Consider the following 14353-nt stretch of genomic DNA (forward strand, 5'->3'; position numbering starts at 1 on the left):
GCAGCCGAGCATATGCTTTCCTGTGTTGTTTCTGTTCCTCTCCTCTGATTGCACAGGGCCAGGGGTGGGGTGCATCTCCCCTATTTCTTTTCAACACATTGATTCCAGTATCTGGGCCAATTGTCTGAGTTGGTGGGATATGCGAGCTGCCTCATGCAGATCTGTTCTCCCTCTGGACCCATCTTCCAGCTCACAACCGCAGAAAGAATGTCAGTAGGGAGCACATTCTGGGGACTACTTGGTGATCTTGTCAACGTGAGACCTTCAGAAACCTGTCCTGCCCCTAAATCCTGACCACGTGTGTTCCCTGCGTAGCCTCATACGTGAGCCCAGTCAGTACTTGTCCTGGGCCTCAACAGTGACTAAGGGGAGTTGTTTAGAGTAAAAAAGGCTGCGAGCCTTCTGAACTGCAGTCTCCCTCCGGTGTGGCCATCTGCCTCCCTTGTCCCTGCATACACCTCTCATTCCATGCCGAGGCTTCTCATCTGGATGGCAGTCAGCTCGCTGCCTGTGGAGCTGGCCTTTTGCACCTCTGGCAAAACATCACGACCCACTGCATCCATAGACAAGGGGCTCGAGGCCCCGACTTGCTCTCCGTGTGGTGCTGATATTCTCCTCTTCTTAATTCCTCCCTAGGCCACTGGCTTCCCAAGTCAATTTCTAGATTTTTGGAAACCCTCTAACTCATGACAGGCAACAAAATAAAAAATAGATAAATGGGAGCAGATTAAACGTTAGAAACTTCTGTGTGTTAAAAAAAAATAGTCAACAGAGTGAAAAGGCAACCTGTGGGATGGGAGAGAATAATTGGAATTCATATATCTGATGGGCAGTTCATATCCAAGATACATACAGAACCTGTACAACTCGACAACAAAAGAATAACCCAATTAAAAATGGGCAAACGGACAAGAATAGACGTTTCTCCAAAGAAGATCCACCAGTGGCCAATAAATATGTGAAAAGATGCTCAACGTCATTCACCATTAGGGAAATGCCCATCCAAACTGCAGTGAGCTGTCACCTCACACCTGTCAGGATGGCCACTGTCAAAAGAACAGAAAACAGCAAGTATTGGCAAGGATGCCGAGAAGCTGGGGCCCCCGAGCACAGTTGGCGGGGGTGGAAAATGGCGCAGCTACTGTGGAAAACAGGATGGGAGGTTCATCAAAAAATTTAAAATAGAATTGTCACATGATTCAGCAATCCCACTTCTGGGTGTTCATCCAAAAGAATTGAAATCAGGATCTCCGAGATACTCACCCGCCCAGGTTCATTACAGCATTTTCATAATAGCCAAGATGTGGAAGCAGCCCAAAATGTCCATCAACAGATGAATGGATAAGCAAAATGTGGTCCATGCACATGGTGGAATATTATGTACCTTGATAGAAGAAGGTAATCCTGACACCTGCTACAACATGGATGAACCGCGAGGACACTGTGTTCAGTGAAGTAAGTCAGTCACGAAAGGACAAACACTGTGTGATTCCACTTCTATGAGGACTCTGAAGTAGTCAAAATCATAGGAACAGAAAGGAGAACAGTTACCAGGGGCTGAGGTGGGAGGGAGGGAGAGTGAGTGTTTAGTAGGGATAGAGTTTCAGGATCACAAGATGAAGTTCGGGAGATCTGTGGTACAACAACGTGAATGTGTTTAACACCACTGAACTATACACTTAGTGGTTATGATGGTAAATGTAATGTTACGTGTTTTCTAACCATAATAAGACACACAAAGCCTCTAACTCATGAGCTTTTTCCTGCCCACGGTGTTGGATGTCACTTGTGTGGTTGGAAAGTTTCAGTATTGGTGATGATTTCAGTTGCAAATGTTAGCAGATTCAAGCAACAAATAAATAACTTAGTATGTATAAATGGCTTGGAAGAGTGCCTGATCCATGGTAAGCGCTACACACTCCTCTATCCAAAGCCCTCAGACCAGATGTGGTTTGGAATACAATTTCTTTTTCCCAATTAGCTGTTTATGGTGCCTGTATCACATATAATGTTATATCTTTGGCAGCACCCTATAATTAAACATGTTGTTATTTCTCTAGAGCAATATATGAATCTTCATAATAAATGGGAAAATTGAGACGATAAATTCCTTCATTTTAGTTTAGGTCAGGAGCATTGCCAAAAAGTTATGACAAAAAAAAAAAACCCCAAAGTAATTTCTCAGAGCTTTTGGGCTTCAGAATTGTGTATGTGGGATTATGGACATATGTTCTATCCTCCCTGGTCTATAGATAAAGAACCTGAAGCACCAGGAGGTCCCGTGCCTCATCCAAGGTCAGAGCAGGAGGGTCAGAGCAGGCTCTGGGGGAGACAGCGTGGCTCCAGACTCCATGCTCTTATCTGATGAGCGACACAGACCATTTGTTAATAAGACTTTGGTGATATCAGGCTCAACTGGAGTTATATCTCATTTGTTGTTTTCTTTGCGTGGGAGGTGCATTTGATAACACATTGCGATTTTGTGTGGAGTGGCAGAATGTGCGGAAGGAGAGCATACCTGGGGGGGGTCCTTGACCTTGTCCCCCTTACGTGGGACAGAGGCAGTCTCAGCACCACCCTTCCCTTGTGATTCTTCCCTTCTTCTGGTGCCAGTCTTCTTCCCAGTTCTTGCCATTTGGCCGCGCCCTGGTTGCCATTGACCTGGTGGTGATGGTCCCCACTCCTACCCCATGTGCTCCCCTGGTGGCCTGGGGAGGGACCCTGTGCCCCTGCATCCACCTGCACATGAGTAGGGCAGGCTGGAGGCACTGGGAGTTTATGCCCTGGGATCAGCCCTTGACCCATATGTGGATGGGAACTCAGCAGCCTCCCCTCTCTATAGGGCTGTCCTGCGGATGTCGAGCTCCCAGGCTCTGCAGTTACAACCAGACATGAGCGTACCCTTTCCTGCCTTTCCTCCCTTCCTCCTCTCACTTCCCCTCTCCCCAGTAGGCTTTGTATCTGTGACCATGGCTCAGCAAGTGTCCTGTGACTGGATCCTCCTCTCAGGACCTGGGTGTTGTCAGAACCACCGAGCCGTAGCGTTCCACAGCACCATTGCAGTAGGGCCACTTTCTTCTTTCCCAGCAAAGGAGGGCATACCCCTTATTTTTCCTCGCCACTGTGGTAAGGCAGCCCTCATGCCTAATCACGGATGAGTGCCGGGGGCCCACAGAGAACAGTTCTGTGTAGTTTCAATGGCAAGCTTTACTGGTAATTTTTTCTCACCTCACTCGTGAAAGGACTTCAACCCTAGTGGCTGGTGGCTGTCCCTGTGTGGGAATAGGTCTGTTTCTCTTCTCTTTCGTTGGGATACTTTACACACAGCAGGGTACTATTTTGCAATATTAGTGTTTGCCTCACTCCTTTCTGTCTCAGCTTCTCCATCCGTCCACACAGGGGAGCAGGTAGCAGGTCAGCATTTCATGGTTTCTAGGAAAGTGTGGGGGGGAGAGGTCCAAGGGAAATCCCATGTCTTTGGCAGCACCCTATAATTAATAATTTGCACTAAGGGGTCACAAACATTTCTCAGATTTGAGAGAGATGGTTAAATACTGTATCCCCATTTTGAAGATTCATAATGCAAACCAGTATGTTGAAGCTCAGAGCATGTTTCTGACATAAATGATTTTAGCATTAGTCAACCTGCTATTTCCAAGTGTATACAGACACAGAACATGTTTTTATCAGGGTATGTTACTGATATTATCTGGGCCAGTTTCTCCAGAAACCTTGGATTAGGGGATCCCCCAAGACCTCAAACTCATTCAGCTGCCTCCATGATCAGGTCCATGAATCCATCTAATCTTCTCTACCACTGCATTTCCACATACATCTTTAGATGGGAATAGAGGGTTGTCTCATTTTTCTGGAACTCCACCTATGTACAAATTAAGCAATTATCATCCAAGAAATCTTTCCTAATTTCTTCCATCATTTTATTAATAACAGAAAAGACCCTGAATCGCCAAGGAAATGTTGAAAAAGAAAAACAAAGCTGGGGGCATCACGTTGCCTGATTTCAAGCTATATTACAAAGCAGTGATCACTAAGACAGCATGGTACTGGCACAAAAACAGACATATAGACCAATGGAACAGAATAGAGAGCCCAGATACGGACCCTCAACTCTATGGTCAAATAATCTTTGACAAAGCAGGAAAAAATATGCAATGGAAAAAAGACAGTCTCTTCAATAAATGGTGCTGGGAAAATTGGACATCCACATGCAGAAGAATGAAACTCGACCATTTTCTAACACCATACACAAAGATGAAAAACTCAAAATGGATGAAAGACCTCAATGTGAGACAGGAATCCTTCAAAATCCTAGGGGAGAACATAGGCAGTAACCTCTTTGACATCGGCCACAGCAACTTCTTTCAAGATACATCTCCAAAAGCTAGTGAAACAAAAGCAAAAATGAACTTTTGGGACTTCATCAAGATAAAAACCTTCTGCACAGCAAAGGAAGCAGTCAACAAAACAAAGAGGCAACCCACAGAATGGGAGAAGATATTTGCAAATGATACTACAGATAAAGGGCTGGTACCCAAGATCTATAAAGAACTACTCAAACTCAACATCCAAAAAGCAAGTAAGTCAAAAAATGGGCAGAAGACATGAACAGACACTTCTCTGAAGAAGACATACAAATGGCTAACAGACACATGAAAAAATGTTCATCATCATTAGCCATCAGGGAAATTCAAATCAAAACGACATTGAGATACCACCTTACACCAGTTAAATTGGCAAAAATGGACAGGGAAAGAAACAACAAATGTTGGAGAGGTTGTGGAGAAAGGGGAACCCTCTTACACTGTTTGTGGGAATGCAAGTTGGTACAGCCACTTTGGAAAACAGTCTGGAGGTTCCTCAAAAAATTAAAAATAGAGCTACCCTATGACCCAGCAATCGCAGTACTGGGTATTTACCCCAAAGATACAGATGTAGTGAAAAGAAGTGCCATATGCACCCCAATGTTCATAGCAGCAATGTCCGCAATAGCGAAACTGTGGAAAGAGCCAAGATGCCCTTCAACAGATGAATGGATAAAGAAGATATGGTCCATATATACAATGGAATATTACTCAGCCATCAGAAAGGATGAATACCCAACTTTTACATCAACATGGATGGGACTGGAGGAGATTATGCTAAGTGAAATAAGTCAAGCAGAGAAAGACAATTATATGGTTTCACTCATCTGTGGAACGTAAGGAATAGCATGGAGGACATTAGGAGAAGGAAGGGAAAAATGAAGAGGGGGAAATCGGACGGAGAGATGAACCGTGAGAGACTATGGACTCTGAGAAACAAACTGAGGGTTTTAGAGGGGAGGGGGTGGGGGGATGGGTTAGCCCAGTGATGGGTGTTAAGGAGGGCATGTACTGCATGGAGCACTGGGTGTTACATGAAAACAATGGATCGTGGATCACCACATCAAAAACTAATGATGTATTGTATGGTGACTAACATAACATAATAAAATTAAAAAAAAAAAAAAGGACTGAATATGTCTGCAACAGTGAGCCCAACCAGCAACTGCTGTCATGCAACAGAATTACGGACATGCAAGGAGACCTAGACAGAAGCCCGGTAACACATCCCTCTCCATGTGGGACAGATCACCCTGACAAGATCAGTAAGGATACAGAGTGCCTGCACAGGAGGACAAGGGAAATCTTATGGTACATATTGAATAAGATGTCCTGGTAATAGAGAATGCACCTTCTTCTCAAGTGGGCATGGCTCATTCACCCACTTAACTGTATAATAGTAAACGTTAACAAACACCCGTGAGTCCCCAGAAGTGACATACTACAAATTTCTTTGATTACGGTATAATAAAACTCGAGATTATTAACAAAGTCCAAAAGGAAGAAGGCCCTTCCTTCCTTAATAACCGTGTTATTAAATGATTCTTGGATGGAAAGGGAAATGTAAATTACCATTGCAGAATTTGTAAACACTGATGATGAAAATTACATACCAGAATCTGCATGATATATTTAAAGCAGTGATTGGAAGGAAATTCATAGCACTAGACTTTATCAATAAAAATGAAAGTATGAACATAAATGAAGTATCAGTTCAAAAAACCAGGGAAATAAGCAGCAAAGTCAACCAAAAATGAGCCTGTGGAGGGGAGTGGTTAAGTTAAAAGCAGAGACTAAACTAGAACACTCTATACCAAGTTGAAACCCTCTTGCTTTGCGAAGTTAATAAATACACAAAGCACTCGCTAACTTGGCTGGAAAAAAAAGAAAGCAGAAAAATAGAAAACAAATGACAAAGGGAGCTAACAATTGAAACACTGGGAAGGGGGTGAGGCCCCGTGGGATTGGGTGGAGGGAAAGGTGGCTGCTGCACTGTTGTATGTGACGCCTCAGGCAGTTCTGTGTGGAGCTGGGCTGTATCTTCAGATTACCCCCAGTTTGAGGCAAGGGGGCTCATCCTTTGGATTCCTGCACTAGCAAGTCACTGACAGGTCATGACCATGGGCAAGGCACTTCCATGTGACCAAGGGCAATTCCAGCCCTCAGCCCAGATTGCCAGCAGCTGGGTCCAAATGCAGTGGTCCTGCAGAGGGCATCTTGGTGGACTGCCACACCCTGTGTGATCATCTTTGTGTTCAGTCTTCATTCTCCAGTGCTCAAGTATGTTAATTTAAAAAATTTTTTTTATTGTTATGTTAATCACCATACATTACATCATTAGTTTTTGATGTAGTGTTCCATGATTCGTTGTTTGTGCATAACACCCAGTGCTCCATTCAGAACCTGCCCTCTTTAATACCCATCACCAGGCTAACCCATCCCCCCACCCCCCTCCCCTCTAGAACCCCGGTATGTGCTATGGTGAGCGCTGTGAATTGTGCAAGACTGTTGAATCAAGTATGTTAATTTTTGACACAGCTCTGTTCCTGATAAAAATGGCTTAATCCTGTGCTGCCTTCCAAATGAGCTTGTTGATGAGGAATATGTGTGAAAACATCTCAGTCTCTGAAATCCTGAAAGTCATCTATATTAATTATTGCTGCATAAGAAATTACTCCAATCTGGGGTGCCTGGATGGTGCAGTTGGTTAAACATCCGACTCTTGGTTTCGGCTCAGGTGGTGACATCAGGGTCATGAGATCGAGCCTTGTGTGGGGCGCCATGCTCAGTGTGCAGTCGGCTTGAGATTCTCTCTCCATCTCCTTCTACTGCTCCCACTCATACTCTGTCTAGCTCTCTCTCAAATAAATAAATAAATAGATCTTTAAAAAAAAAAAAAAAGGAGGAATTACTCCAATCTTAGCAGCTTTAACCACAAACAGACTTGACCTGGCTGGGTGGTTCTGGGTCAGGCACTCACTAGGTTGCAGTCAGGCTGTTGGCCAGGGCTGTGGTCATTCCAGCTGGGGCTGGGGGTTCAGCCTCCAGGTTCACTCCTGTGGCTGTTGACAGGGGCACTTACTTCCTTGGTGTGTGGGCCTCTCCTAATAGGGCTTCCCCCACAGTGAGTGATCCCAGGGAGAAGAGAGACTCATGGAGCGGTTCCACCCATCTTGGCCTGTGAACCACAGTAGGGAAGGAATGTCTGAGTTTGCTAGGGCTGCCAGAACAAAGTACCACAAACTAGGTGGCTAAACCAAGAGAAATGTATTTTCTCGCAGCTCCAGAGGCTGGAAGTCTGAGATCAAGGGGTCAGCACTGTTGGTTCCTTCTGAGAGCCGGGATGGAGAATCTGATGCCCCCCCCCACCCCCGACCCCGCCGCCCAAGAGCTTCTGAAGTTGCTGGTAGCCTTTGCCATTCCTTGGCTTGTAGTTGTATCATCCCCCCCCCCCCATCTGCCTTCATCTTTCCATGGCCTCCCTGTGTGCATGTCTGTTTCTGTGTCCACATTTCCCCACGCTCATAGGGATAAGTCAGGCCCACCATAATGACATCATTTTGACTTGATTACCTCTGTAAAGACCCTTTTTCTAAATAAGGTCACATAAACAGGGACTGGGGGTTAGGACCCCAGCGTCTTTTTTGGCGAAATGCAATTCAATAGAACAGAATAAAACCCTGTTGGTTTCAGGGGACTAGCAGGGAAAGGGCATCCTTTCCTGAGGGCTAGGTGGGGGAACAGCTTGGCAGCGGAGTTCTCATGCATTCTCTTGCATTTTTCTATACTTCCAAGATTTCTTACCTACGCAAGGATTAATAATACCTCGTCTGGGAATAGTTTCCTGACCACACTGGGAGGCGTTATGTATTTCCCAGGCCCTGTGACTTTTGGCAGTGTTACCAAGATCAGCCGGGATTAGGAAGTCTACCGAGGTTGGTAAGCTATGGCTAAAGCTTCCTTAAATGTGAGGAGACAAAGCACCTGCCTCTGCCCTATAGGAGAGCTGATGGAAAACGGACTCAGCTTCCAGGTCTTAAGAAATTCAGTTGGAGGCTTTATGAAGTTTTCTTCCACAGATACAATGAAGCTGACCAGTCACTTCTGTGTGAAATCTTGATAAACTGTGGGAATTCTGGGTTTAGGAAACTATTCATATTTATCTGGTAAGTTTTCACCCAAGAATTCCAAAGAAATTACCCATATTGGTGCTGCTGTTGCCACCACTGCTATGTTACACTCATTCTCACTCTTTGTGGGTCAGTGTTTTACGGTTTACGCTATTTGGATTTGCAGATGGTCTTCCTAGGTGGCAAGAGTGAGCCAGCTGGACCTGAGTAAGGGGCTGAGGCGGATCGGTTGGTAAGTGAAGGATTTGAAGTTCATAGCTGAAGTCAGCCTGCAGAGACCTTGAATCTCATCTGAAACCTGCCTGCATTCCAACAGGGCAGGGAGCCACTGCATGCCCTTGAGTAGGAGGAAGGAAGTTTGTGAGGTCTATATAAGACATAATTGTGGTTGTCCTTCATACTAAGCAGAATAACGAGGAAGGGTCATCCCATGCCTGCAGTCAATCTGTGGGTTCATAGACAAGCAAACCTGCGTGGCTGGTTCTTTAAGTCCACAGGCTTAACATTTCCAACCTCTCTATGTTTTCTCTCATCAAAGGCCACTATAATCTTAGAGACATCATCTACAACACGGTGTTTGTCTGCTGCTGGTTAGGCAAATGGCAAACCAAAGTGCCTGCTCAGGGAAATTAATGCCCTCATTTGTCACCAGCCTACACAGCAAAAGCACTGGTGCCCTTTCTTGCTGATTGACTAATGGCTTTGAGGAAGGAAAGTGATAGGTAGAATGCTTCTCCTGGAAGGAAAAACTGATAAAGGGATTGACTACCCAAATCTTTTCCATTTCAATGAGATGTTCTCTCTGCTCAAATTAAATGAGCTTGTCAAAATAAATAAGAAGGCATGGTCACTGTGGATGGTGGAAGCCGGGTGCTCAGTAGAGGAAATCGATCTAGAGGTGGGGATATTTCTCACTCATTCTCTCTCTTTGCTCCAGGCTGGCAAGTCTCTGATCCAAATCACGTCTTACCGTTCATGCTTTCCATACAAATCCCACCTTTTGAGGCTGAGTGCAATCTCTTCTCTTGGAAGCCAGAGCATCCTTTCTTGACTTTCTACCATTTGCAATTTGGCACTTAGTTGGCTTCTCAGCTCTTGTATAATTCTCACACTGAACTTCTTGAGGCCATCTATCACGTCTTACACGAGGGTGTACTCCCAGCCCGGAGTGCCACACTGAGGAAACAACAGGGACTCCCACATAACTGCCGATGGGTTGAACCTGGCAGGTGGAGCTTTCATCTGGTTTTTGCTGCCCAGCATCTGTTCCCTTCTTTCCTGGGCATAATCATATGGAATAATACCCTAGATGGTTCGAGAAACCACTCTTTCTGCCATTATCCACCATGTGCTTGGTGTGGGATTGACCATTCCTCAGTCAGTTAATCTCATTCTGCTGGCCACAGCTATTGGTTCAGGATGGGCAGATGACCTAAGGTAATGATCAGAATAAGCCTCGGAGACTTTTCTGGGATGCGAGTTAGGGTCACTTGCATCTCCTGTCCTTGGGAACTACTAGAAGTCATCTTGTGACCTGGAGGTGAGCTGGCATTACCTGAAGGCAGAGGAGAGAGATGTTTGAGGCCACCATTGAACCATTGGCTCAAGTCAAGCCTGTGTACTTTCCAATTTGAGTAACCAGTAAAATTATCTTTATGCTTTAAGGCACTTTGAACCACGCTTTTGTTACGAGTCACCAAATGGATATAGGAGATCCATACAACTCACAACCATGCCTCTTCATGTGGACGTTGTATGTCTCCCTGAAGATCAGACGTCTTCAAAAAGAATCCTATTTGGACAGTTTGTTCTCATCATGATACTAATATCCACTTGACGTTTAGAAGGAGAATGTTCCAACATTCCTGCACCCTGTAGGGAAAGCTGTGGACCAGGAGGGGAAGTAGCAAGCAAACTTCCCCACTCTTGTACTTCTCTCCCTTCATGGAGGGTTTCTTGGAACTTTAAAGGAAAATGGAGAAAGAGTAGCAATTGGAGAAGGGATGACTCCAAATTCATTTCCATGTTTCCGAGGTTCTTCTGTGCACCACCCCACTGCCCCAGAGCTCGACTCTGCCGAGGGAATGCCCTCCATATCTTCTGGCCAAGCTCTCTGGTCTTTTCCTTCACATCCTTCTCACCACCTCTCGTCACACATCGCTCACCTGAGAACTGTTGACATTGTTGGCTGCATAATTCTTTGTTGTAGGGCTTTCCTTACACAGCAGGCTGCTGAGCAGCATCCCTGGCCTCCACCCATTAGATGCCAGGAGCTCCCTCTGCTCCTCCCCAGGGTGTGCCAACCAAACATGTTTGCAGACATTGCCATACATCCCCTGAGGGTCAGAATCACCACCCCCGCCCCTGGTCCCTGCTGAGAACCTCTGCTCCATGGGGAGTGGAGGGGGTACACTTTGGAAAAATGACTTACCTCCGATATTCCCTCTTTGGAGACTCTGACTTGTCCCTTTAGCAAGCAGAATCCACTCACTTAGGATCTCCATTCTGAAATGACAAAAGAATCAGGGGTAGGACCCAGTCCCCCTAGCCTTGTGCAGATACTCTCAATCTCTGCTGGCAGCCAGTGAGCCAACGGACTACTGGAATTGTGTTGCCCACTGCAGATGCTCGTCATAAAGCAGGAAAACGTAACCCAGCACCGCTGTTTCGAGTTTGTATTAGGAAAAGAACAGTAGAGTGGACACTACTATTTGTCAAGCATCTGCATGTACCAGCCCATCACTGAACGCTTTCTGTTTCTCCGACCTAATCATCACAGAGGAGTTCCAAGGTCGGTGTTACTCCTCCACTGTATCGAGATACCTAACCTTCCTGAGCCTGACACTATGTCTTAGCAGGATTCCAACTTGCGTGTGCTGGATTCAGAGCTCACACAGTTTTCCTTCTACTGGACTGACTCCGCAGGGACAGATATCTTCTCCACACAGTGAAGGGTCTGAAGTCGGGCCAGTGGGAGGGGACAGCTGGGGCAGGCCAGGTGCAGACAGACCCCTCCCACAGCGACAGGAACACTGCCAGGACGGTGGTAGCTTTACCTCCTCCTGTCCCCTGTCCCCTGCAGGAGACGTTCGTCCCTGACTAGCCAGACATCCTCAGTTGGGTCCCGGCCATTAGACCTGCACGGAGATGAGCAACTTCAGTGTCCAGGGCTGAAAAAAGAAAAGGCCAGATTATTCAGTTATGTTGACCTACTGGTATAGATACAAGATGATTTGGAAAACAAAAATACAGACCTTTAGCTTTCTAGCTTTACAATGAGTCATAAATGATCCCAAGTGGATAACTGAGCTGCTCTCTGAACAAAGCTTAATTATGTTAAGTATTCTGGAAAATGTAATGATTCGGCTGCAGGAACTCTACATCCCTCGGAAGCCATCAGCGTCTTGCTGGTCTTCGAGATCTAATTTGCAGCTGGAACGTGATTGTGAGGGAAGAGTATCATTTAACACTTATCATCACATACCAAGTTTGCTCAACGCTGCACACGGGTGGAATCAGCTGAGCTCGTGTGGGTGTTCTGTGGGGCTTGACGATCCTCTCGAGGCTTTTCCTTCCAGAGCTTCATCGGGTGCAGGAACGTGAGGCTCAGGTGCGGCAGTTTGGGGGGAGAGGGTCTGAACAGGAAAGCAGCCTGTAGGCCGGCGGTGGCGCATTTAAGCAAGCCTGATTTGGGAGTTCTGGGGACTGGACTTGCTGTTTCTGAGGCCCAGTGTTTGTCGTGGCTGAAATCCCTGCCTTGGTCCTCCGGCTGTGGAGTTGGAGCGAGTGGGAGCAGACTGTCCCAGCCCTGCAGCTGGAGCCTCCGGGAGCAGGCCTGAGCGGAGGAGGTCCCTCCAGGTCATAGTGATGGAGTTTGTGCAGTAGTGTGGTTGGTCACGTCCGGAGCCCACGGCCAAGAAGGAATCCTTGAGACGTCTTTGGTGCAAAAAGGTGATTTTATGAAAGCACGGGGACAGGACCAGGAGGCAGAAAGAGCTGCTGCACTGGGGTTGTGAGGGGTGACTGATTAAATACTTGGGGTTTGGGGGAGGTAAGAACACAGGGAGGTGTCCAAAAGGACTTTCATCTGCTAAAGAAGACTCTCAGGATCCTGGGGCCCTGGCCATTGTCAAGCTAAGGTTGTTTTTCCCTCTAGCAGAGCATTCACATTCAGACAGGTGGGAGCTTCCTGGAGGAAAGACACACACACCCCACCTGGGTGTGAGGGGGGGAGGTTACGGGGCATCAGCTCGGGCTTTGTGCTCAGCGTGCCTTCTGCTCCCGCATAAGCTGGAATCAGCTTGAGGACGCAGCTTGGCTGCAGAATGGGGGCTGTCTGGCTAAGGGGGCATCAGGAAGGGTTTCTAGGGTGTGGGCCATGCCAGGTGATGTTGGGGATGGGTTATGGAAGTGACGCTTCGCTGTGGATATGGAGTGAGTGTCTGAGTGGGAAGCCTAATAAGTCGTATCCAGGAGAGAGAAGACTTGCCCCAGGCCGACCGTCTTCACTTGTTGGGAAGCTCCACAAGGCCTAGTAGGAGAGATGAGGGGTGCTTTGCTCACGTTTTATCTGTGTTCAGACAGGCCAGCGGAGTGCTCCTGTTCTGTCTCCACGTCTTGGGCCGCTCGCACGGGGACCTGTCTGGTGGTGTTGATGTCCGTGTCCCTGCCACACTCGCGGGGCACCAGTTGGCTCCTGGCAGGACTGCTTTTCTCTTCTTCCCGTTGAACTTTCCTGTCCAAATGGGACACCGCTGAGAGGGGCAGGGGCTGCCATTGATGATTCTGCTGGTATTATCGATGATGATCGAGTATTAAAGTGGGGCGGAGGCTGGGGTAGGTGGGCAATCAGCCCCTCAGTCCAGAAGCTTCTGCGCTGCAGATGAGCTGTTTGTGCATTACCTATATTCTTGCTTCGTTCCCCTAACTACCTCTAGAGGTAGGTCTGCCGGGCCAGTCGCACCCATTTTACAGAGGAAGAGAGTGGGCCCAGGTCAGGAGGGTGTGTGGCTCTGTGGCTGGACAGGAGCAGGGGCTGGGGACAGGCTCCTGCTTCCAGCTCAGCCAGCAACAGCAAGAGCCAGGCAGGACTGGGGGAGGGTGTTCTTTGCCAGGATGTGTGTGGGACCAGGAACCTGCCAGCTGGGGAGGGAGTAGGTGGTTGTACAATATTCCCAGAGCCAAACACAGCTGCAGGGGAGGGGTGTTTTCTGAGGGCTGCAATGGCATTCAGCAAAGGCAAATGGTTTTGACATCCTGTGGGAGAGGAGGTGATCTGTTGCCACCTCCTCAGGTTGTTCTCCCTTGCTGGCATCCTCCCACCCTGTTTGGAAGCTGGGGCCCAAAGGACACCCCACAGAGCTCTCCTGGAGATCAGAGAGAAGGGGAGTGGGGTGGGACGGACTTGGTCTACTGTGAAGAATGCGGGAAACTCGGGCTGGCTCAGATGGGGAACACAGACCTCCAGAAAGAGTCAAAGAACCTGGGGTCGGAATGATGTGCCCAGTGCACATGTGTGTGAGTGTGCGTGTATCTCTGCATACACACACATGTGCAGTGTTGGCAGGATGGGGAAGCCGGCTCTGGATAGTTGTTGGGACCAGTAGGCGGCCAGTCTGAGGACAGGGAGTGTGCAGCAGGATTGGGGGCCTCTGCTCACTGGGGAAGAAGAGACTGGACAGGATCTAATAGGAGGGTGACTTGTGTCCAGATTTGCCCTGGACAGATTTGTTCTGGGTAATTATTTATAGCATCTTCTTTTGCTCTCAGAAGTGTCACCAGTAAATTATTTGGTCACCTTCTCCAATAGGGAACAGAAACCACTGTGGGCTCAGATACCTC

At 47.4% G+C, this 14353-nt stretch overlaps 1 long non-coding RNA gene across 2 annotated transcripts in view; it reads left to right on the forward strand.

Annotated features, from left to right (window-relative positions):
* LOC118520837 (uncharacterized) overlaps positions 1–14353 on the forward strand; it is a 146148-nt gene that overhangs the window by 17540 nt on the left and 114255 nt on the right. The window lies entirely within an intron of this gene.

This window comes from Halichoerus grypus, chromosome 12 (genome assembly GCF_964656455.1).
Source record: "Halichoerus grypus chromosome 12, mHalGry1.hap1.1, whole genome shotgun sequence".
NCBI classification, from domain to species: domain Eukaryota; kingdom Metazoa; phylum Chordata; class Mammalia; order Carnivora; family Phocidae; genus Halichoerus; species Halichoerus grypus.